This window comes from Nuphar pumila, chromosome 6, assembly GCF_984573655.1.
Source record: "Nuphar pumila chromosome 6, dmNupPumi1.hap1.1, whole genome shotgun sequence".
Taxonomy (NCBI): domain Eukaryota; kingdom Viridiplantae; phylum Streptophyta; class Magnoliopsida; order Nymphaeales; family Nymphaeaceae; genus Nuphar; species Nuphar pumila.
This window is the reverse complement of record NC_143254.1, coordinates 75,594,073-75,620,598: the sequence shown is the minus strand read 5'-3', so window position 1 is coordinate 75,620,598 and position 26,526 is coordinate 75,594,073.

Here is a 26,526-nt window from a genome sequence, read left to right as displayed (position 1 = left end):
AACTTCATCACAGAATGAAGCTGTTGCAAAAAAAAAAAATGATGTATGTCCCTGGATGATATGATTGCACTATACTTAGCTATGACTGTAAAGAATTTTTTTTGTAAGTATACACTTCATGTAAGCATGAAATCAAGATTCACACAGTGATCAAAGTACTCCTATGGCCCATTTCAAGAACATATGATAGAGGAAAAAAGAAAAGATATCCCTGCTGGGGTGTTTTACAGGTAGTATGAGACATGAATAAAAGGAAAGGAAGATTATAATGTACAAAAAAAAAAAACTACAAAGAAGCATAGCAAGCACAGGCATGATGAGACATAATGTGTAAATGTGGAATTTGCTCATTGGATATACTAGAATACGTTATGACCTTGGATAAATTGCAAAGTAGATGGAATGGAATCTTGTCATGAATTTAAAATAGGAGGCAAATCATGGAAATCATTCCCATCAAACCAAGTGTGGACGCCGAAAAAAAAAAAACTATGAGAGAAGAACCAAAACACAATAACAGATGTTTTACAGACCAAGGTATAGAATGGGTCTAAATGAGTTAAACCCAATGAAGCTGATTCTCACACAACGAGCCAACAGTTTAAGATATGTGGGACGAAACCTATTTCTGTCTCTTTCCTTTTTCAGACATTGAGGCATGCTTTCACATTTGAACTGCCTTTCATCTCATAGTTGGAGCTAGTCCAAACTAATCTCACTACTTTGTGCAGAAACTATTCATCCTACATATGATAAAGTGAAGGGAAGTCGGGGCCCGATTGTGTACAAGGGTGCAATAGTGTAAATGTGTACAATGATATGCCAATATTGATACTGAGGCAAGTGTAGGAGATGATTGGGATGATTGTTTCTGTGCTATCTATGCTGATGTCTATATTGACTGATAACCCATGGCGCTCACAAAGACTCCTAATCCCACTGACAAAGTCTGTTGGTAATGACTAATACTTACTGATATTCGATCAATTGTTGATATATGTCAGCATGATCACTAAGTACAAACTATTTATTGCTAACACTTTTGGTAATTCAAATTTTACGATATAACACAGATATTGCAAATTCGTTAGCCATCAAACGCTGTACTCCATCTGACCTAATATCTCGCCCTCAACCATAATATGGCATCTGATTTGGATCATATCAAAATGGGTTAGGCATCGGGCTGATCCGATAATATAGAAACAGTATCTATCAAAATGATGGTTTTCTATCAGAATTCGAATAATATTGATATTTATGCCTAAAAAAAAAAGTTTGGGTGTTCATTCCCTTTTAAAAAAAAAAGTTATTACAGGTTAGGGTCAACCTAAAGGGGACTTTAGCGGATGAGATGTTGATCTGCAGAAAATTTCATAAATTATCTCAAGCCCCGACAGACAATACTATGGCTAGTATCCTGCAGACTGGAAAAAAAAAGAAAAAGAAAAAGAAAAAGAAAAAGAAAAAGAAAAACAATGCCTACAGGAATGAACTAGTTTGGACATGACCAGTGAAATACAAGAGTTGTATGGGAGGGGTGGTGACTGCCATTGTCGTGGCAATTGCAAGCCATGTGCATTGGTTGAGCACAGTATGTTGCTGTGAGATGTAAAAGCGAGGTACCAGAAATATCCGGAACCAATGAATTCCAAATAATATCTAGGGGATCGACCCAATGGATACAAGAGTCTGGTCTTGGAGAAAAAGAGGAATCATAAAATCCTAAAAGCAAGAGAACAGTATAATTGCAAATTTTTGACAAACATAAGAAGAAGCACAGAAAAAAAAGGTGTAACCATTTTCTGACCTTTTCAGAGGCTTAAGTCACTTGCACCAAGCGAATAGGCAACTTTTCAGAGGCTTGAGTCACTTGCACCAAGCGAATGGGCAACTGGTAAAAAAAAAAGAAAACAAGTTATTAATGGCATATACAGAGTGGTATGCAAAGGTATACCCATGATGACTCCTGTGCTCAACAGGTCATTTAGCAATGCTGCTGAGTCTACTACACAAGCACATTGATATACAAATAACCAAGTGCTGATTACTTGCAGAATGTTATGCCAAAAGATGTATACATATCAACCAAGATAAAAGGCATACATACTTGTGGGTTTATGTAACGATACTCATGACCGTAAGCTGATACAAAGGCACAGATTAGCATAAACAAAATGTTGAGATACACATGATCACGAACGGAGATATGGAATCCTAAAAGAAAATTCATCTGCAGCTGAGACGTGAGAGAACTTGCATTAAGGTATATCTAACCCTCCCTTTTCACATTTTGGTAATAAGGGCCTTCCTTTTTCTGTTTCAGCCTTGTAGTTCTTAACCAAGGAAAATGATTTCCTCTACATGATCCTAGAATGGCAACTTTAATTAATGAATTCTGGACCATATAAGGAACTAACAACATCTTGGACTTTTAATTGATAGCAAAAGGCTGTTTAATAATCAACTGATACTTTGCATTCTGCTGTTGATGACTTGAAAACACGAGAAGATAGTTGTTCCTTAGTGAAAGCTGCAATCGGTTATTTGCGGCAATTTGCTTGTAGCAAACACACGAGAGACCAGGCTACGAACTAGGAGGTACCACCCAAATGAAAGATAGTGATCTAACTTCTTCATGATACTCTTCACAAGGTTGCTTCCTGAACTCTAGACCTCACTATGCTTCGATCATAGGGTCGAGACCATGGCTTAAAAAAAAAGGCTGATTCCTCTCAATATAATCCCTTATATATTTACACAGAAAGAGAGAAAAAAAAACAAACTAAGGTAAAAGGTGCGAATCATATGACACTGATGGAACCATCGGGTTTATAGGATCAGACACAAATGATCGGTTGAGGCTTAAACAATCAAGATAAGCCTCAAATCAACATGGCCATTCAAGATTTTGTTTTCGCATAGGACAAATTCATATGAACAGGGGATGAACACAGAGGAAAATAAGATAAAAAAAATGCATAGTTACCACAAAAAATGCAGAGAAATCCACGGCGTTAATGCCATAGGGCATGACACAAACGCGGAGCTGAGACTAAACAACTTACAGATCAATGACAACATCGACTTAAGTAGAAACAAGTAATTAAGGATGTTGGAATGAGACCATTCCAAGGTTAATATAGCAGCTGGTGGGTCATTCCTGCTATATGCAGGTCGACCTCGCCCTCGATGCCTTTAGACAAAAGGAAGGAAATACCGAAACAAAGAAATGCTGGAAGTGAAAATAAAGGGAAAGGGGGTTTATGAAAAGAGTGGTTACTTACCCGTAGAGGAAGCTCTGTGAAAAGAGGCTGATGGCTGCCACTTGCAGAGGATGGCTCGAATGCTCGCTTGCGATGGACGAAGTGGCGGATGATGGGTCGAAAAAGGGGGAAAACTTACTAAAAGGGGGTCGAAAAATTGAATGCCGATAGTGGATTCAAAGGGGAATGTTTGATCCGCCTTGTGGATGGAAACCTGATGCCAGTATTCGTCGACCCCCTTTCTCTTTGTTGCTGTCCTATTTTTATAGCATTTGAGGAAGATTCCAGAAAAAGGGATGGCGGTTGGGTATCAAGGGCTGGGATGGTGGCCATCGATCCAGAGGTGTCTTCGCCCTTCGATCCCGCGTGATAACTCTACGAAAAGGAGCCATTGGGGATGAAGGGAAAAAGGAGATCGCACATGGGGGAGTTCGATGGAGGCTTCGTGAAGGAGGAAAACGGTTGAAGATGAAGGGCGAAGGTTGCTTGATGATGGAAGAAGAGGATCGGAGGGCGGAGGCCATGGATGCTTTCAGAGGGCGATGGAGGAAAAGATGAGGCGATCGGAGGGTGGAGGCCATGGAGCCTCTGGGAAGCCAAGAAGGAGGGGCTTCGTAACCCTAAAAAAAAATCTTTCATTAAAACCCTCCTGTTTTGAAGATTTTTAAAAGGGCGGTGGTTTTCCAAAAAGCTTTTGCAAAGACTTGTTTTAGTAAAAAGGCTTATTCTTCAAGAAGAAGTCTTTTTTTTAAAAACCAATTTTTGTTTCCAAATTTTATATTTTTATTTTTTTGTTCTTTTCTTTATTTTCTATATATTATTTTTTTTCTTTTGATATATATATATATATGTATATATATATATGTATATATATATATATATATATATATATATATATATATATATATATATATATATATATATATATGTATTTTTTTTTTTGGAAATAAAAATCCTAAAGCTTGCGAGAAAACAAGGATTTAAAACTATTTGTTTTGTATTTTCGAGAGATATCTACAAAAGAGGTTTTTTTTTTTGAGAAATTTGGGTTTGATTTCTTCAGAAAATGGGTTTGGACCTAGGTTTTGAGAAAATATTTGAGTTTTAATCCTCGAATCGAGAAATATAACACGATGGATCCAAACTGGTACCGGGCGAAGTGTCTGAGCTTTTCAAAAGTTATTTCGGTAATTTTGAGAATTTTAATTTAAAATTGGATGACAATGCTCATATTTGGATCTTTTATCTGGATCCGGACCCGAAATTGAGTCAAATATATAAAATGGATTTAATTTCAATAAAACTTCGAGAAACAAACTGGTATTTAGATTTAAAACTGACTCAATTACTAAAAAAAGTGGGGTCAGAGGCAACAAGGGAATATTTACAACATTTTAAAAAATTTGGGGTGTTCACAGATGCCCCTCTTTGCTACTAAGCCGGTTGAAAGTCGAGCTTAGTGGCAAAGAAACACTCCAAATTTTGAGAAATGTCCCAGTCGGCAGACCTGAGCTGGGTGTGGAAGAATTATTTTGAACGCGGCTTTTCAGGCTTAAGACCTTATCCTGAATGGCTTGAAGGAGACGAAATCCTCGAGAATGATATAAATGAATTATAGGGATGATGAAATCGTGACGGGTCTTTGAGTAAAGATCCCAGAATGATGAAAGATAAGAATTTTGGCCAAGTCTCATGGGTGAGACAAGATCAATTTTTGGAATGACTAAGGTTTTTGCCCTTAACCTGGATGGGACAAAGATATATCAAGATGACTTGAATGGGAAAAGGAATATATGAAGACCTTGATGGGACATTTTTGGAAAATGCCTTGCGAGATGAAGCTCAAGTAGGATCCTTTCCTGGATGGATATACATGGAGCATGGATTCCTTTGTTCGGAGAACCATGATGGGAATGGGAGGATTACCTCGTCGAAATGAGGTTCAGGTTTAACCAAAACCTGAAAAGGAAGATACCTCATGGAATGAGATTCAAGCTTAACCCTTAACCTGAAGGGGTCGACCATACAGGATCCTCGAACGAGGAAGCCGTGATGGGACAACGAAGTGCATTGCAAAAGCGAGATTCAGGTTTAACCCTTGACCTGAGTGGGGGGGGGGGGGGGGGGGGAGAAATCGCACGAAGTTCTCAAATGAAGAAACCGTGGTAGGACTAGAAAGAATATCTAGTCGAACGGAATTCAGGTTTAACCCTAACCTGAACGGAAGATACCTCGCAGAGCGAGACTCAGGCTTATCCCTTAACCTGAAAGGGCGACCATACGGAATCCTCACGTGAAGAAACCATGATGGGACCTTCGGAATTTGGACGAACAAATCCGAAAGGGGTTTTGCGAGAAGAGAAAACAAGGGATTCCCTAAAGCTTGGAAAGGGGATGATCTTGGGCGCCTCATTGCTGAGACTAAAAATCAGCTTTCTAAAACAGACGACCTCTCGTAGAAGGTTTTGGGTTATATCTCGAGGAGCGAGGTAACAAGTTTTAATCCTTAACCTGAACGGATACAGAATCCTCGAAGAGCGGGGAAACTGCGATGGGACCTCTAGACTTTACACAACAAGTCCGAGAGGGGTTTGCAAAAGGATAAAAATGGGGGTCCCTAAAGCTTGAAAATGGGTTGTTCTTGGGTGCCTCATTGCTGAGACTGAAAATAGCTTTTGACAATAACATACTTTTTTGCAAAAAGTTCAGGTTTAACCCTTATCCTGAGCGGGAACTGTCTATGGTGGGACAGTGGGGAACACAGGAAAGTGTGCATATCCGAGAGCGCTCAGATCAGACAGAAGGAAAGGACTTTCCAGTCCTAAGGAGGGATGACGTCAAAACGAATATCAAGTTTTTGCTTCATGTTAGGATAATGAGAAAATATTGCCAATAAGATGCCAAAAATTGTAGTTTGATCCAAAATGATTGAATTTGTGCATATGTGTGAGAATGTCACTTCTTTCTACCTAGAGTATTAACTCCAATTGGGCTAACTCTGCAGAATCAAGGATCAAATTCAAATTTATTGCTGTTGAGTTTCTTCAAAGAAGATATCAATTTCTTTGATATGAAAGGAAAGGAAACATTCTTGGCTTCATAAAAGCAAATTGAGTGAAAAGATATTGATAAAGAATTTCACATAGATAAAGATGATTTCTGGCAGTTTTTGGGCAGTTTGATATCCTGGGCATTTCCCATGATGATCTTTTTGCACTCTTTTGAGTCATGGAGCTTTCTTGGGCTTTTTACATCATCCTTCATTTTGGAGATGTCCTGACTTTTTTCTCTTTTTCGGGGAAGGGTACGTCACAAACTCCTTCATCTTGGAGATGCTTTGATCCTTCTTTTATATCAGGGATTTAGGCTTGATGACATCGGTTTTAAAAGGTCTTTTAGATGATAGCAGAAATCAAATATCTTTTAAGGTTTGTCGGTAGGTTCATCGCGTTCGCCTTCATCTCGACGGTGATCCGAACTTTCCCTAGAAGGATCTGTCACAAACTCCGTCATCTTGGAGATGTTTCAAATCTTCTTTGGCCCTGAGGGTCTACTCGCTTAATTCACATTCATCTTGACGACAATTGAGAGATCCCTTTTGCGGATATTTGATTGCAGCTTTGAAGGACTAAGGATATATATGGATTGGGTAGGTCCTTTTTTTTTTGACTGCCCAGGATATTTCCACTGTCTTACTGCCGAAAGAAATGATCTTTAAGAATGTGCCATAGCTATGATCAATATCGATTCATTTATGGCTTTTCAACATCATTGAATTTTTCCTTTGCCGGTCATATCGAAGATTTTTCTTCATCCTCTTGGTTGACCAACAGAAAAGCCTGAATTCAGTTCTTATTTCGCAAAAGTCTTGCTTTTTTGGAAATAATACTAGAGGTAGTTTGAGATATTTCTTTTGTGCGATGAAAACTTTGAGATCAACAAATGACTCTTGATAGCAAATTGGCAAAAATATTCTTGAAATCCTTAACGAAAGAGATTACTTGATATCGAATTGACACGTCCGTGACCAAATTCTCCTCTCTTTTCCCCAAAAAGAGAGACTCAGGCTTAAGCCCTTACCTGAATGGAAAGTTGAAAATACTCCTCTCTTCCCTGAAAGAGGAGGTGTTTGCAAAACAGAACTTTCAAAGAGAAATTAAGCTTTCGTCAAAACTCCCTATCTCTAGGCTTCTCTTATGGAAGTCGACCGAAAAACAAAGTTGAGAAAGTATCGCAGATGAACGAGTCCATCACACTCTTCCTAGAAGAGGGTCCTCTGTGAAGGGGTTGGCCAAAGATGAGAAAAATGGGGGCCACAAAAAGAAACGAGCTTCTGTCGAAGCTCTCCCTAAAAAAAAGGGTTCTTTTGTGTAAAGTTGGTTGTTGTTTTGCAAACTGTTTGCGAAGAAAATGAGTCCCTTCAAACTCTCCCTGGAAAAGGGTTCTTGCGAACAAAAGATGGTTGCATGCGAAAGGAACGAGCTTCCTCGAACTCTCCCTGAAGAGGGTCCTTCGTAAGAGAAAAAGATTGAATTTTTGATAAAATGATAACCCGAAGGTTGAATTTGAGAATTTAGAACTTGAATGATGATGATTGGTTAGTACAAAGACTGAACCGGGAGGGCTAACTGATCAGTCAGCCAGACACTAGCACGAGCGCTAGATATACCAGCACGAGAGCTGGATTTGAAAAACATACAAGTACGAGCACTGTTACGACAATGAAGCCATACATGATACTTCAAGTACAAGGTTTTGATGATGAGCAAGTAGAATCAACTGCATTTCAGCTAAGGCTATGAAGAAATTGAAGAATTTGGTGAAGAATCCTTGAAGACTAGTGTGCAAATGTTTAATTCATTAAAAGTCTTAGATTCTTGTAAGAGCCTTACTTAGAGTGCATATTTAGGTTGCATTTCACCTTAAAAGTCTTTAGAAAAACTTTTCTAAAAGAAACTCTTTTGAAACTCTTTTTAGAAAACTCTTTTCTTAAATTTTCATGTTTATTAGTCGACCAATAGACTTATCAGTCGACTAATCCTTTCGCGCCATATTTTCTAAAAAGTCATTCTTGTCAAATTAGTCGACCGAAGGTTTTATCAGTCGACTGGACAGAATGTCTGTTTTCTGGAAAATTAGCAGCAGTCGACTAATGGTTTTATCAGTCGACTGAACAGAACGTGTTTTCTGAAAAATTTAGAAGCAGTCGACTAATGCTTTTTATCAGTCGACCGAACAGAATGTTTGTTTTTCAGAAGTTTTTAGCAGCAGTCGACTAAAAGGTTTTTCAGTCTACTGATGATATTATCAGTCGACTAACTTTTCTCAAGTCGACTAAGTTTCAAAAGTTCAGATTTTTAAACGGCTCGATTAACAGATCAATCGACCGACGATAACTGTCAGTCTACTAATAACAACTATTAGTCGACTAACTGATGTTTCAGTCGACTAATTTTGCCGTTTTCCTGAAACTTCAAAAAAAGGCGTGTCTTTTTATTTTTCAAACGTTTTGATCATTCAAAATGGACAGTTTTGACACCCTTTCATACTCTCAACGTATGGAATATTTTAACTATAAATATGAGTGCATTCTACACTCAAAAACATCAAATTCAATAGAATTATATTGAATTACTTCTTGCTTTTCACTCCTATTCATTCAAGTATTTGTTTTCTCACTCACGTGATATTTTCACTTCAGTTTTTCACTCAAATCACTTTGAGAGATAGTGAATTCGTGAGTAGAGTGTTTCAACAACCTCAAAAGCCAATTGTATCTCATTTGCATTCAAAAGGAAGGCTCATAGGTTGTATTGTAAGTTGTTATTTCTTTTGTGTAAAAAGGACTCCTTGGTGTAAAGGAGTTGTTTGCTTTCAGTGGGATTGTTACTGAAAGTGGGACCGGTTATGGTTTGTGTGATCTTGTAGTTTACAAGGTTGATAGTGGAAAATCTCAAGCGGGTTTTGCTTGGGGACTGGATGTAGGTCGGGTTTGACCGAACCAGGATAAAATCTTGTGTTCTTTGTGTGTTTGCTTTGAGATTTGCAAAATCCTTCAATATTCCGCAGAAAGTTTTAAAAGCACTATTCACCCCCCCTCTAGTGCTCGTTGCCTCGATCCTAGTGCACTTTCATTTGGTATCAGAGCAAGGTTTGCTATTACTTTGATTTGACCATCATCTAGCATGGCAACTACAACATCTCAGCACAAAGAAGAAAGTTCCTCTGTTCGTCCTCCTCTCTTCGATGGAACAAACTATGGATACTAGAAAGTAAGAATGACAATATTCCTGCAATCCATGGATCTCGATATCTGGAGAGTTGTTTTAGAAAAGTACCAAACTCCATCAACTGATTTCAGCTGATGGACCGATAATGAAAAGAAGACTGCTTCACTTAATGCCAAGGCAATGAATGCCTTATATTGTGGCGTTGACAAGGTAGAGTTCAATCACATCTCTCAATGTTCTACAGCTAATGAAATCTGGCATACTCTTCTCGTAACACACGAAGGTACGTCAAAGGTAAAGGAATCTAAAATTGCTTCTTTAGTTCATAAATTTGAATTGTTCAAAATGAAGCAAAATGAATCTATATCGGACATGGTAACTAGAATGACCGATATAACTAACACTTTGAAATCCCTTGGAAAAGAATATTCACAAGTGGATTTAGTCAGAAAGATTCTAAGGTGTTTAACTCCTGAATGGGAGAGAAAAACCACTGCTATTGAAGAAGCAAATGATCTCAATACTCTCACTCTTGAAGACTTAGTTGGTAACCTAATGGCATATGAGGTCCAACTTCAAGACAGACAAGAAGAAGAGCCTAAAAAGAAATCTCTTGCTTTTAAGGCTACTTTTGACTCAGAAAATTCTGAAGAAGATGAAGATGAAGATATTGCCCTCATCACAAGACAATTCAGAAGATTCATCAAAAAGGGAAGATTTCAAAGAAAGGCAAAGAAAGCAGATTCTTCCATTCCCAATGAAGTAAAGTGCTTTAACTGCAAAAAGGCAGGACATATCAAGAAAGATTGTCCTCTTCTCAAATTCAAGCCCAAGGACCAATTCAAGAAGAAAAAGGCATTTCAAGCCTGTTGGGATGATAGTGACTCCTCTTCCGATGAAGAATCAAATAAAGAAGTCGCCAACATGTGTTTTGTAGCACAAGAAGATTCGGTAAGTCAATTTGACTATGATGAGTTATTTGAAGCATTTAATGATTTATATGCTAAATTTAAGTCTTAGTTCTAAAAATAAAGAGTTAAAAACTGAAAATTTAACTCTTGACTCTCAAAATAAAGTGTTACTTCAAGAAATAGAAGATCTCAAGAAGGAAAATTCTTGCCAAGCACTTGAGATAAAAGAAATTGGAGTTAGAACCAATCTCTTACAAAATTAAATATTTAGTCTTAAAGAAAAGTCAAATGATCTTCTTTCTATAGTGACCAAATTCACAAATGGTCAAGAGAATCTAGAAAAACTTCTTGGTTCTCAAAGATGCTCGGTTAATAAAACCGGATTGGGATATAGCTTCTTTGATACTTAAAATAGACCAAACTATGTGGTGAAAAATCAAAGACATTATTCTCAACCTTTTGTTCATAAAATAAACTTTCTAGTTCTAATAGAAATGCATCTAGAAATGATTATTCTAGAAATGTTTATTCTAAATTCTTTTATAGAAAAAATATTTATTATCAAAGGAAACCAAAATCCAAATGGATATGGGTTCCTAAGACTAACTCTCATGGACCCGAAAATAGAAAGGGGTCAAATGCTCTGTTTTCTGATTTTGTTGTAGGTACACAACATAAGGAGCAAATGGATATTGGACAGCGGCTGTTCCAAACATATGACTGGAAGGCCGGAGTTATTTTCCACCCTCCAAAATAAGGATGGAGGAACCGTCACCTTTGGTGACAATAACAAGGGAAAAGTGATAGGTATTGGTAATATTGGTAATCCAAAATTTCTCTTGATAGAAAATGTTCTTTTAGTGGATGGTTTAATGCATAATTTAATATCTATTAGTCAATTATGTGATAAAGGTTTTCATGTTTCTTTTGAAAATGATTTATGCTTAATTTCTGATTTTCAATCTAAAAAGATCATTTTTAAAGGTAAAATAAGAAACAATGTGTATGAACTATATCTAGATGAATTACCCTCTTTTAATGAAAAATGTCATATTGTTTCAAATAAAATTCAATGGTTATGGCACAAGAGACTTGGACATGTTAATTTTTAAAATTATTTCAAAATTATCCAAGAATGATCTTGTAAGAGGCCTACCTAGAATACCATATAAAAAGGATCACTTATGTGATGCTTGTCAAAAGGGTAAACAAATTAAGAGTTCTTTTAAAGCTAAAGATATAGTTTCAACAAAACGTCCTCTTGAACTTTTACATTTAGATCTATTTGGACCATCTAGAATTCAAAGTTTGAATGGTAGCAAGTATGCTTTTGTTATAGTAGATGATTATTCTCGGTTTACATGGGTGATTTTTCTAAAAAGCAAAAATGATGCTTTTTCAAAATTTTCTAAACTTTGTAGAATAATTACAAATGAAAAATCTACATCTATTATTAAAATTTGTAGTAATCATGGTGGTGAATTTGAAAATGAATCTTTTCTAAAGTTTTGTGATTTACATGGTATATCTCACAACTTTGCTTTTCCTAGAGCGGCTCTACAAAATGGAGTTGTTGAAAGAAAGAATAGAACTTTGCAAGAATGTGCTAGAACCATGCTTCAAGATAAAAATTTACCAAAATATTTTTGGGCTAAAGCAATTAATACAACATGTTATGTCTTAAATCATGTTCTTATTCGACCAATTTTACATAAAACATGTTTTGAATTGTATTATGATCGTATACCAAAGATCTCATATTTCAAAATTTTTGGTAGTAAATGTTTCTTGTTAAATACCAAAGATAATCTTGATAAGTTTGATTCAAAATCAGATGAATCAATATTTCTTGGATATTCTTCTAGAAGTAAAGCATATCGTATTTTCAATAAAAGAACATCTTGTATTGAAGAATCTCTACATGTTGCATTTGATGAGAATTGTGAGCAGGTTATTCCTCTAAGCGAAGAAGAAGAAGCAACACTTCAAGAAGAACCCTTGATAGAGAGTACTTCTCAAGAAAATATTCCTCTTCAACCGGTTTGGAAAGAAGTTCCTAATCATCCACATGAACAAGTTATTGGTGAAATAAAGAGTGGTGTCCAAACTAGAAGGGAGTTAGAAAAATATATTGCAAATGTTGCTTTCATATCTAAATTAGAACCAAAGAATATCAATGAGGCATGTGATGATGATTTTTGGCTTTTAGCCATGTCTGAAGAACTTAACCAATTTACTAGGAATGATGTTTGTGATCTAGTTGATAGACCAAAGGATCATCCAGTAATTGGAACAAGATGGGTCTTCCGAAATAAGCTGGATGAAAATGGTGAAGTCATTCGTAACAAAGCAAGGCTAGTGGCACAAGGCTATAATCAAGAAGAAGGCATAGATTTTGATGAAACCTATGCACCAGTGGCTCGATTAGAGTCAATTCGTATGATGCTTGCTTTTGCTAGTTACATGAACTTCAAGTTATATCAAATTGATGTTAAGAGCGCATTTTTAAATGGACACATCAATGAAGAAGTTTATGTAGAGCAACCCCAGGCTTTGAAAATGAGAAATATCCAGAAAAGGTCTACAAATTGAAAAGAGCTCTGTATGGACTCAAACAAGCACCAAGAGCGTGGTATGAAAGACTACGAAATTTTCTAGAACAATCTGGTTTTTCCATTGGTCGGGTAGACTCCACTTTATTTATTAAACATTTTAATTCAGATATTCTTATTGTGCAAATTTATGTTGATGACATAATATTTGGTTCTACTAATGATTCTCTTTGTAAAGAATTTGCTAAGGCTATGTAGGAAGAGTTTGAAATGAGCTTGATGGGCGAATTAAACTACTTCCTTGGACTTCAAATAAAGCAAACTGAAGAAGGAATCTTCATCAATCAGGGTAAGTATACAAAAGAACTTCTCAAGAGATTTGGGATGGACTCATCGAAATCAAGAAGGAATCCTATGAGTACAACTACTTCTCTTGATAAAGATGAAAATGGTAAAAGTGTAGATACTAAGCTCTACAGAGGTATGATCGGATCTCTATTATACTTAACTGCTAGTCGACCTAATATTATGTTTAGTGTTTGTATATGTGCAAGATTTCAAGCTAATCCAAAGGAATCTCATTTAACTGCAGTAAAACAAATTCTTCGTTATTTGAAAGATACTTCAGATTTCGGTTTGTTTTACCCAAAATCATCTTCCTTTGATTTAGTTTCATATAGTGATGCAAATTTTGCAGGAAGTAAATCTGATCGCAAGAGTACTAGTAGAACTTGTCATTTCTTGGGAAATTCCTTAGTCTCTTGGTTTAGTAAAAAGCAAAATTTAGTATCACTCTCAACAACTGAAGCTGAATATATAGCGGCTAGTTTAGCATGTTCACAAGTACTTTGGATGAAACAGATCTTAAAAGATTTTGGTTTAAACTACTCCATAACAACTATTTATTGTGATAACACTAGTGCTATAAATCTTTCGAAAAATCCTATTCAGCACTCAAGAACTAAGCATATTGAAGTTAGACATCATTTTTTAAGAGATCATGTGTTAAAAGGAGATATTTCGTTAAATTTTATTTCCACTAAAGAACAACATGCCGATATCTTCACTAAACCTCTTAAAAATGAAGATTTTATGAGAATTAGGAGAGAACTAGGTATTTGCTCGTTTTTGGATTTATAAAAATGCTGATTTTTGAACAAAATCTCAAAATCGCACTATATTAGTCGACCGATAAAATTCTAGTCGACTGGTGTTTTATATTTTGGAATGTATCGCACCATATTAGTCGACCGATATATTTCTAGTCGACTGATGATATTTTTAGAATAAGTTGCACTTTTTAGTCGACCGATAAAGTTTTAGTCGACTAAATTTTTTTAAGAAAAAAAAATTTAAGTGAAGGGACCCGACACCCCTTGGATTTGTTTTTAAACCCGTTTTTTTTAAAAAAGAGGCATCGTTTCACTTCGTACCTTTTCGTTTTTTTTCTTAAAAATGAAACCCTTAAACCCCTCTTTCTCTCTTGCCTCTCTCTCTTCCGAAAAACCCTCGGAGTGCCGTTCGACTCCATCATCGCCAGGATTTTCTTACCGTAACAGTGAGACGCCGGAATCTTCTGGCCGTGATCTTGAAACACCGGAATCCTCTTGCAGTGACTGGCGCATCTTCAAAACACGCCGGAACTCTCTTGCCGTGTTTTAAAATAGAGATACGAGTTAAAAGTCTATTTTGCTTATGCTATTTTTGCCCTTACTCTTTTTGATTCTGACAAAGGGGGAGAAAAAGATAAAGATAGCATTACATTGAAATTGCAGGAGATCTTGAGAAAAAGATGATAGCAATTACATTACAGGAGATCTTGCATGAGAAATGCAAAATTAAGAGAAAAAGAAAGCTTTGAATGAATGTATTTCTAAATACATGAAGAAATGATGAATGGAAATGCAAACCAATCAATATGTGATATATGTGCTTTAAATGTGCTAACTTTTAATGTTTTGCAGCATATTGATAGGGGGAGTAAAATCTCCATCTATGCATCTAAATGCTTCATCTTTGATTAAGTTTGTTATCATCAAAAAGGGGGAGATTGTTACGACAATGAAGCCATACATGATACTTCAAGTACAAGGTTTTGATGATGAGCAAGTAGAATCAACTGCATTTCAGCTAAGGCTATGAAGAAATTGAAGAATTCGGTGAAGAATCCTTGAAGTGTGCAAATGTTTAATTCATTAAAAGTCTTAGATTCTTGTAAGAGCCTTACTTAGAGTGCATATTTAGGTTGCATTTCACCTTAAAAGTCTTTAGAAAAACTTTTCTAAAAGAAACTCTTTTGAAACTCTTTTTAGAAAACTCTTTTCTTAAATTTTCATGTTTATTAGTCGACCAATAGACTTATCAGTCGACTAATCCTTTCGCACCATATTTTCTAAAAAGTCATTCTTGTCAAATTAGTCGACCGAAGGTTTTATCAGTCGACTGGACAAAATGTCTGTTTTCTGGAAAATTAGCAGCAGTCGACTAATGGTTTTATCAGTCGACTGAACAGAACATGTGTTTTCTGAAAAATTTAGAAGCAGTCGACTAATGCTTTTTATCAGTCGACCGAACAGAATGCTTGTTTTTCAGAAGTTTTTAGCAGCAGTCGACTAAAAGGTTTTTCAGTCTACTGATGATATTATCAGTCGACTAACTTTTCTCAAGTCGACTAAGTTTCAAAAGTTCAGATTTTTAAACGGCTCGATTAACAGATCAGTCGACCGACGATAACTGTCAGTCTACTAATAACTAACTATTAGTCGACTAACTGATGTTTCAGTCGACTAATTTTGCAGTTTTCCTGAAACTTCAAAAAAGGCGTGTCTTTTCATTTTTCAAATGTTTTGATCATTCAAAATGGACAGTTTTGACACCCTTTCATACTCTCAACGTATGAAATATTTTAACTATAAATATGAGTGCATTCTACACTCAAAAACATCAAATCCAATAGAATTATATTGAATTACTTCTTGCTTTTCACTCCTATTCATTCAAGTATTTGTTTTCTCACTCACGTTATATTTTCACTTCAGTTTTTCACTCAAATCACTTTGAGAGATAGTGAATTCGTGAGTAGAGTGTTTCAACAACCTCAAAAGCCAATTGCATCTCATTTGCATTCAAAAGGAAGGCTCATAGGTTGTATTGTAAGTTGTTATTTCTTTTGTGTAAAAAGAAGGACTCCTTGGTGTAAAGGAGTTGTTTGCTTTCAGTGGGATTGTTACTGAAAGTGGGACCGGTTATGGTCTGTGTGATCTTGTAGTTTACAAGGTTGATAGTGGAAAATCTCAAGCGGGTTTTACTTGGGGACTGGATGTAGGTCGGGTTTGACCGAACCAGGATAAAATCTTGTGTTCTTTGTGTGTTTGCTTTGAGATTTGAAAAATCCTTCAATATTCCGCAGAAAGTTTTAAAAGCACTATTCACCCCCCTCTAGTGCTCGTTGCCTCGATCCTAGTGCACTTTCAAGCACTAGATTTCAAAAAATGCCCCAGTATGAGCACTGGGTTTCGAGAACGCATATTAGTGCGAGCACTATGTTTTCGAAAGTGCATACCAGTACGAGTGCTGGTTTTCGAAAAATGCACACCAACACGAGCATTGGGTTTTCGAAAAAATGCACCCCAGCACGAGTACTGGGTTTTTGAAAAAATGCATACCAGCACGAGCACTGGGTTTTCGAAAAAAATGCATACCAGCATTGGTTTTCGAATGGAGAGTTGAAAACGAGACCGACATTCGAAAATACTTGAGAATTTAAGCGAGAATGATTGTCGGTGTTTCAGGATTATCCCTTATCCTGAAGGGGGAAGTTCAGGTTTTGTCTCTTAACCTGAAAGGGAAAGTTCAAGGAGAACTCCGATCCAAATGCGAGCATTAGATTGACAGGGGAAATTCAAGCCGGAACTTTAAGAATATTAGGATATACAAAAGCAAAAATCCAAGTCGGGACTCAGTTTTTCAAATATAAGAAATGAGTGAGAATCAAGTTTTTGAGGACTCAAATTCTCGACACCACGATTTGTCCAACACGAGCATTGGATTCAAAAGGAAGTTCGAGTCGGAACTTGAGACTTCAGAAATAGGAATATACAAAGAGAAAAAAACTGAGTCGGAACCTGATTTCCAAACGTAAGAAGTGAGTGAGAATTGAGTTTGAAAACTCGAATTCTCGACACAACGACTTGTCCAACATGAGCATTGGATTGAAAAGGAAGTTCAAGTCGGAACTTGAAGCTTCAGAAATAAGAATATACAAAGAGAAAAATCTGAGTCGGAACTCAGTTTTTTAAGTATAAGAAATGAGTGAGAATTGAGTTTGAAAACTCGAATTATCAACACAACAATTTGTCCAATACGAGCATTGGATTCAAAAGGAAGTTCAAGTCTGAACTTGAGACTTAAAAAATAAGAATATACAAAGAGAAAAATCCGAGTCGGAACCCAGTTTTTTAAACATAAGAAATGAGTGAGAATTGAGTTTGAAAATTCGATTTCTCAACACAACAATTTATCCAATACGAGCATTGGATTCAAAAGGAAGTTCAAGTCGGAACTTGCGACTTCAAAAATAAGAATATACAAAGTGAAAAATCCGAGTCGGAACCCGGTTTTTTTAAACATAAGAAATGAGTGAGAATTGAGTTTGAAAACTCGAATTCTCAACACAACAATTTGTCCAATACGAGCATTGGATTCAAAAGGAAGTTCAAGTCGGAACTTGAAACTTCAAAAATAAGAATATACAAAGAGAAAAATCCGAGTCGGAACCTGTAAACACCCCAAATTTTCACTCACCTCCCCGACATTACCACCAAGAATCATCATTCAGCCTTTTAAATCGCCGGAGGGCAAAATGGTCATTTTCTGAGCCCGGACCTTACAGAAGTCTAAATTTCATCTGCAACTCTCAAAATTTCTCTATTTTTAACTCAGATGTTCAAAATTTTACTCCTGACTGGAGACAGACATCTCCAAGTCTTGGTTCAAAATTCTATTGCATAAGACATGACATTGCATATCATTGCATGAGCATTTCATATCACTGCACTGCACAACATGTCATTTCGAGGTCCAGAACTCTTGATTTCAAAATTTTCAATCCAGATTTGAATTTCAACTCTTTTCAAAATTGATTTCAAAACCCTGGGTCTTCAAAATTATCAATTCTTCTCATTTTTACCCCCAGGGCTCTGAATTTCAAAATATTTTCTCAGGAAAACAATCTGGATAATTTTCAATAAATCTCAACTCAGATTTTGCCTCTTGTCAGCTATTTCAACTATCTTCCCTTTACAAAATCGCCCTACAGGGGCCAACTCTTTCCAAAAAATTTATGTCCAGATTTTATGAAAATTCCAAAAAGAAGTTGTTTTATCCTTATTTCAATAAAGAAGCAATGTGGGACCCACACTAAGGTGGTGTCACATAAGCTTTTCTTTTGAAAAATCTGAATTTTTGAAAAACCCAAAAATATAGGAGCCTTGTCCCCTGGATTGGTGCCACTTGTCATTTTCTCTCTCCTCCCATTTCCATGCCAAGTGTCAGTGTGGCACTACCTTAAGAAGCTGCCACATGTCATCCCATTTATCTGCCATGTGTCAGTATCCACCATATCCATCCTACGCCATGTGTCATTCCAAAGATCACCAGGAGATGCCAAGTGTCATGTGTTGTCCTGTCCAGAAAAAGCAAAACTTGTCTCCTCTGAGGTGGCACCACTTGAAGTGTGTCTCCTGCAGAGGACACATGTCAACTTCTCCCTCTTTCAGAAAAGTAGACTGACACATGTCTCTTCCTACTTTTCTCAGAAAAGTAGGAGACACGTGTCACTCCTAGCTTCCTCCAGAAAAGGTAGGTTTGTCTCCTCTGAGGTGGCGCCATTTGAAGTTTGTCTCCTGCAGAGGACACATGGCATCCTCTACTCTTTTCAGAAAAAGCAGGTGACATGTGTCATTCTCTGCTCTTCTCAGAAAAAGTAGATGCCACGTGTCATTTCCTACTCTCTTCAGAAAAACTGGAATTCAAATATTCAAATCTCTCTAGAGGTGGCGCAAATCCTGAACTTCACCTTTTCCATTTTGTCTGAGATGGCACCACATGGCTTGGACCTCCTTCTCTTCCCTTTGCCACGTGTCAATCTCTGCTTCTTTCAGAAAAAGCAGATGACACATGTCTCCCTCCTACTTTTCTCAGAAAAGTAGATGTCACATGTCATCTCCAGCTTCCTTCAGAAAAAGTAGAGGACACATGTCACTCTTGGCTTTCTTCAGAAAAGCAACCATTCAAAAATTTTCAGACAAGAGCTAGGTGGCGAAAATCCTGGAGTTCTACCTTTTTCTACTTTGTCTATGAGGGCGCCACATGTTCCTTGCTTTTCCCTCCTGCCACATGGCATTGTAGGAGCCACTCTGAGGAACTGCCACATGTCCATCCTCCATTCCTCCATTGCCAACCTCCATTTGAAATTCAAATCTCCTTCTGAGGTGGCGCCATTTGAGAAAACTCCTCCAGGCAGCTGACACTTGTCTGCCACATGTCCAGACCTCCCTGCATCAGAAAAAGTAGAAAAGCCCCCCTCTGAGGTGGCGCATTCTGCTTCTTTCAGTCTTGTTCTTCTGCCACATGGCAGTGTGGAACCACCCTAAGGTGGCGCCACATGTCAGCCTCTCCTTTCCTGTAGAAAAAGTAGAATTTGAATTCCTCTGAGGTGGCACAGTCTGCTTCTTCCACTCCTATCCTTCTGACATGTGTCAAGAGCTTCCAGAGGTGGCACCACATGGCATGCTCCTACTGTTTTCAGCTTTACACCTCAAACCTCCTCTTGAGGTGGCGCCAATCCAGAGCCCCACTTGGCTTCATTTCTTTTATTTATTTTATATTTTTAATAAAAATAGCCCCTGAGGTGGCGCCATTTGAAATGCTTCAGAAAATTAGGAATTTGAATTTCAAACTCCAAGAGAGCACCCTCTGAGGTGGCACAATCTGGGAGCCTCCTGCAGAGAAAATCAAGCAAACCCAATTTTCCAAATTTTCAAATTTTGCTGAGGTGTCTCACCTACAAAATTTCCCATTTTATTTTCTCAAAAAATCAAAATAGCACCCCTGAGATGGCGCCACATGGAGGGCTCAGATTGAGCCTGTTTGAAATTCAAATTTTTCAGAAAATTTCTATAAAAACAAGGTTCCACGCCCAGCCTATGGAGGACTTCTTTTGGACTTTGAAATTCAACCTAGCTTTTCTTTAGAACACGATTTTTGAACTTTGGAATTCACACCCCCTTTGGCTCATTGAAGAAGGTGCAGTGAAGTTCGTGCAGTGGCCAATTCGATTCAAGCGTGGGTCGATCTTGGTGAATCATCCGAAGCCCGGATCAAAGGACGAACGAAGCCCATGGTAGCAGTCCCTTTCAAGAGTTTCAAAGCTGTGTAACGAAGCAAGGTGCACCTCTTTTCCTCTTGATTTCATATCATGATTTGATTCAGGAGTCGTTTGAAGAAAGAGCTCATCCGAGGGATGGATTGAGCTATTCTCATAAAACGACATATATAAAAGTACATGATTATGCTTCCTTGATGATTTTTAGCATTCATGCATTTAGCTAGATTTAATTTGCATTTTATTTCGTTAATTTAGCACATTTCATGAATTAATTAGGATTAATTTAGCATTTATTTCAATTCTGCTCAGTTACAATAGTTATCTGTTTTTGTCAGTCAGTCCACATGTCATTTCATGCATTAATTTTTTATTAAAAATTCCAAAAAAATCATGGAATGCGGCCGTAGGTGTCCCTAGAAATGTGCCAAAAATTCAGAAGCATTTGAATTCGTTTACTGCAGTAAACGTTCAAAAAGGTGAGTCGGGTTTTATTACCCGGGATGCATTTTAAAATGTCTTTTCCGACTTGTAAAATCGAGATCTCCCTCATAGTAGATCCGATTTTCGATCCAAAAGATGTTCTGAGCTCGGGAGAATGTCTAGTTTTTAACATGATTTTCTCAGAGTTTTCTGATTTTGTTTAATGTCTGACAAATATCTGAGAGTGCGAGACACGTGTCAGAGCCTGATTTGGGCTTCTAAGACCTTGGTTCTCTTTGGGTGTTGCTCCAAATCCAAATCTGTAAAAAGTGAAAGTTATGTCCGAGATGTCCTCTGTTTGCATGTAAAAGCTTGCAATTTTTAGAATAGTTGTGATACCTGTTTCGAATTTTTCTTGTCAGTCCTCTGTTTTGTCACATCTGTCTGTTCTGTCAATTTAGGAATGAAAAGTTATATTTCTATCCATGTTTCTGTTGATCAAACGCCAAAGTCATGAACATGAAAGTTGTCCCTGTAGGTGTCTTGAACGTGTCTGTTAAATATCAGAAATTTCCATAGCTGTTTTTTATTTTTTTAGCATTTTATATTAAATTAGGTCGATTTTGCCTCCGTCAGAACCAAATCCCTGTTACCGAACTCACCATAGTTCAAATCCCTATGCTGTAAAAACCAAAAATGTTCCATTTCGAGTCCTTTAGCAGTTTGAAAAATATCAGAAGTTTTTATGGTGCAAATTTTGCATTATCATATTAAGCATTGCATTTGGTTCGGGTCCATAGGCGAAATCCACCCTTTTTAGGACTTTCTTTAATGTTTAGCATTCAAATCATATCATTTCGCGAGTTTCAGCATTCTAGGCTGTTTATCAAAGTAGGTAGATGCTTCATACCGAATTTGGTATAATTTGGAATTCATTTAAGGCTTGATTTAGCCATACCATCAAAATAGGGCCCCGCGGGACCCGGATCCAAGCGAAAAACAAGCGAAATGCATTATTTTGGATAAATTGCAAAATGTCAAATTCTGATTTTACAGTCCTAATGTGTTTAGCAGCATGTCATCATGCCTCATACTGCATTTCATCATCATTTGATTCAATTTGAATTTCGAAATCTCAATTTTACCAAGTTTTCCTTAAAAAACCCTGATTTTAAAGGTATAACTTTATGATTAGGGGTATTTTGATCATTTTGACCACCATTTCGAATTTCAAACTATTTTCCACTGAATTTCTTGCATTTTCATCATTTCAAATATCAAGGAAGCATGAGAATAGGGTTTATATCCCATTAAATCCAATAATTTCATAGTATTATTGGAAAATCTTGGAAAAACCCACATATTTGAGCTAACCTTATTTCAAGTTTGGCAGGGACATTCAAAAGAAGGAGATAGAGTCTGTAATTTCTATTTATTTCATTTATTTAGTGATGTAATAATGTAAATTTTGGAATAAGAGATTTAATTTTCTGCTTAGACTAGGATGCATATCATATAGTTTGAATTTATGCAATATCCTGCTTATGTGATTCATGCATTTTATTTCAAAAGAACTATGGATGTACACAAATGGCACGTGCACCAACTCTTAGGGAGTTGATGAACTTGGTGGAATCCATATTTACGGCCCTAGTCGGAATATGGACGAGACCCAGATCCATCATCTTTCTACCAGTCACATTGAGCCTACACTCTTAGGCTATCTTAAAATGCACATCATATTTCTAATATTTTCAAAATATTGTGCATTAAATCAATTAAACTCTGAACATATTCATGGCCACAGTCAGAATATGTGAAGAATTTATTTTGACTTAATATACATTTTTCCAACAAATTTCTTAGAAAATCTTTCAAAGTGCATTCATTCACTCATATCATTTGCATCATGAAATCATTGATTTTCTCATGATTTTTCCAAGAAAGTTTCATTCTCAAGAAAATCGATTTCTCAAGAAACTCTGAGTATTTTTCAAAATCGGTTTTCCCAAGTCAAGTTTTCACAGTTTTCCATGGAAACCAGTCTCTCAAGAAACTTCTAAGTTGGATTTCCAAGATCAAAGTTTCCCTCGGTTTTCCTTGAAAAATGTTATTTTCTTAAGATCTTCAAAAAGAGTTTTCCAATCTTCCTCAAGAATCAAAAATTGATTTCCAAGTATTTCAAAGGTAAGATTCCCAGGATTTCAATTTCCCAAGTTTCAGTTTTCTTCTACAATGAGTTTTTCTATAAATTTTCCATCATTTTCCTAAGAAAATTCTCAAAGTCCTAGTTTTCCTGAGAAGTGTTTCCCTTTTCAAATGTTCACCTTTTTCTCAAGAATCACTTCTATTTTCCCAGGATTTTCAACTATTCATGATTTTCCCACATCTTTATGAACTTTCTTGTGATTTCAAAACCCTTTTCATCTGAGTTTCTTGAGAAATTGACTTTCATCTTTTTTCTGAGAGATTCTTTTCAACTCCCAAAACCTTTTCCAAGCATACATCATGTTTTCCCAACTTACATTTTCCAAAATCTCATAGCACATGCCTGAATTCTCTGTGCATATAGGATAAAACACGATTTTGATGATTTAACTAAGTCAAGCACAATTTTGGTCCTTGGTTTGATTACCCCTGTTAATGGCGACAGGAACGGTCGAACCTCGTACCGACAGGTCGAGCCCCATCCCATGGATTTTCCCGCAATTTTCAAAACGGAGCCGAGTATTTCAAAAACATTTTCCAAAATCAGGTCAAGTTTGAATCGCAAAAGCGTTTCCCTCTTTCTCTTTCGCAAGGAAGGGGAAGATGGGAAAAATTTCGCGACGATAACAGGTTTGGCGACCGAGATGGGACCTGTCCTTGTCTGATTAGAATTATGCTTGACTTAGTTTAATTATCAAAATTATGTTCACAAAATTTCAGCTCTTTACTTTTTGCTATCATGCGAACCTAGGAGACTAGATTCTGACCTAGCTGACATTGACTGCATGTAGACTAGGCATGGTTTGGTAGGACCAGATTGAGGAGATATTTTCATGCTCACATAGACTTAGGTCTAAATACAACTCTCCTCAATTTAGGATCTGAATGCAAACAATGTATGCTTCTTCAAAATTTTCAAAATCTATCTCTCTAGGACTTAGAACCCTCTATTTCTTGCATGTGATCATTTTTTTCAAAACCTCCATCACCTATCATTACCCGGTCTTCACGTTGCTGGGCTCTCTTCCAGAACCCTAGTTCGGGACAGAGCCTCACAACTGGGCCAATTATTTGGGTTAACACCCCCCTACCACGTACCGCGGGCCACAGTCCGAAGTATATCGATAGGCGCTCAAGGATGTTGGAAAACCTTACCTTAGAACCGAAGTTGAAATTCTATGCCACGTACCTCGGATTTCGGTTAGGGTATATCGGCATAACCGGATTGGACAAAGATGATCTGAACCTAGAGTTAGGATTAAGGTCCTACAGCTGTTTTCAAAATGATGCATCTAGAGTCAGCCTTTTAGGGAGTGCTGAATGTGCATAAATGTTTGTGCAGGATGTGATTGTATGTATGATTTCCTCAATTCTCTATATTTTCCAATGTTTTCCAACTTATTAGGCCTTTTTCAAAAATATCCTTATTTTCCACAAGGTCTTTTTCTCAAACCCTGGATGATTTTCTCAAATATCCAATTTCTTTCAAAACTTCAGGTGATTTTACATTCCACCTTTCTACTGGATCTCGAATTTCCAGCTGCATTTTTATCCTGCCTGCAATTTTTTTTAAAATTTCTCACATTTTCCTAAGTCTCATTCTGAGTCTGTCTCTGTTTTCAGTTCGATGGCATCCAGTCAAGTCGATCCTATCTTTCCTGAAGGTCACATCTCCTATGAGGTGCGACAAGGTCATCTTGAACATCGAGCCCTTAGCACCGGAACTTTCATTCCCCGGTGGTACTATTCCTGGCTAAAAAACTTTTCCCGAATGTTCCTGGACCATTTGAGCGAGTGCGGATTAGAACTGACGTCAGCAGTTGGAAAGCAGACCATCAACGACAACCTGATCCAAGCAATGGCGGAGCGATGAAATCCGCGGACGTGTACCTTCTGGTTCCCATGGGGAGAAATGACCGTTTTAATGGATGAATTTTCAGAAATCATGGGGTTACTAGAACCAGCCGGTCAACCAGGCGATCCATTAGAACATCAATTCCTTATCAATGTCAAGGGTTTGGACCCCCCGAGATTCATTAGCCCGTATGACAGGCCGTCGATCTTGGTCCCTGATCCAGTTGGACGACAATGAATATGTTGACCTACTTGAGTTGTACCGCAAGTACGGGACCTTCGTTGAAGTCAGTTCGCTATCCAGGACAGCCAAAGAAAGGATTCAGAATGCAATGGTTCTGTGCACGGTAGGATTATCCCTCTTCCCAGATGGACAAAACTACATGGACATCAGAATAATTCAGCTTATGAGAAGATGGGGAAGTCGGCAGACTAATCGCCTCTCCATAGCCATGGCAACACTCGCCTTCCTATATCGAGGTCTGACTCGATTCTCACTTGGAGAATCCATTTTAGTTGAAGGTTGCATCTACGCACTTCAATCCTGGTTCTTCCAACATGTTCCATCCCGAGCAAGCTCTTTTAGATACAATGGTCAAGAACTCCTTCCAGTGGCGCAGTACCGATCCATGATCGACGACATTCAAGAAGACGACATAGTCTGGGACTATTTTGATCGGCAGTTATCCCCTCCCAGATATACATACACTTATGGCAAGCGGTTCAAGTTGCTGGGACCATTCTTCTGCACTCATTACCAACCAGAGAGATGTGTTCGACAATTCTCTCAGAGGCAGCAGTATGTCGAAGCCCGACTGTTATCAGGAGCTATGGCAGAGTTCGATCTCACCTCTGCACAATGGTCTGGGGCATATCATTCTGCCCGCTACGACTGGGATTCCTTTGTCTCCCTTAAAATCTTTCCTGGTCCTAGAGTGTCTGCCGACTATCATGAATGGTGGCAAATTGTCTGTCCTCCACCTCTTTGTCAAGATATATAAAATCATGTTTCCTCATTTCTATAAAATTGTCTCTCTATTGTGGTTTGATGACCTCGCCTAGGTAACAAGGCATATTTTTGTTGTTTATTTATTTTGCAAAAAAAAATGACAACACAATTGTCGTGATTCTCGCGACGACTCAGTCTCTAGTAATGGGACATCTTTTCAAATTGTCTACCATATTTTCAGCAAACATTTCTTCCAAAAAACCAATTCCTACAAAATCGAATCAGGTCTTTGCCCTGCAGAAAGCATCCACAACATTTGATGGTTTAAACAACATCAGGCAAAAGGACAACAACACCGCAATACTCATCAGCCTCGGAAGAAGAGATGGGTTCCCCCCGATCCGAGAGGAGTCAAGAGCAGCAGCAAGAAGATGATGGCATAGACCCTCAAATGTATGCCATGTTTCGAAAAATGATGAACAAAATGATGAATGAGCAGCCCAGAACCAGCTCAGAAAGGAATCCATTCAGAGAAAAGTTCCATGGTCACAGGGGTAAGAAGGCTTCCAAAAGGCATATCCAGTCAGAAGAAATCTCAGATGAATCAGACTCCATTGAAGATACGGATGAAGAATATGAAGTGCCTCCAGCATTTCAAAAACATGGCCAAAGTAAAAGCCGCAGATCAAAAAGCCGAGATGCAGAAGAGCCCTTGCAAGCACAGTTCAAGGAAATGGCCCGAGTTGTCA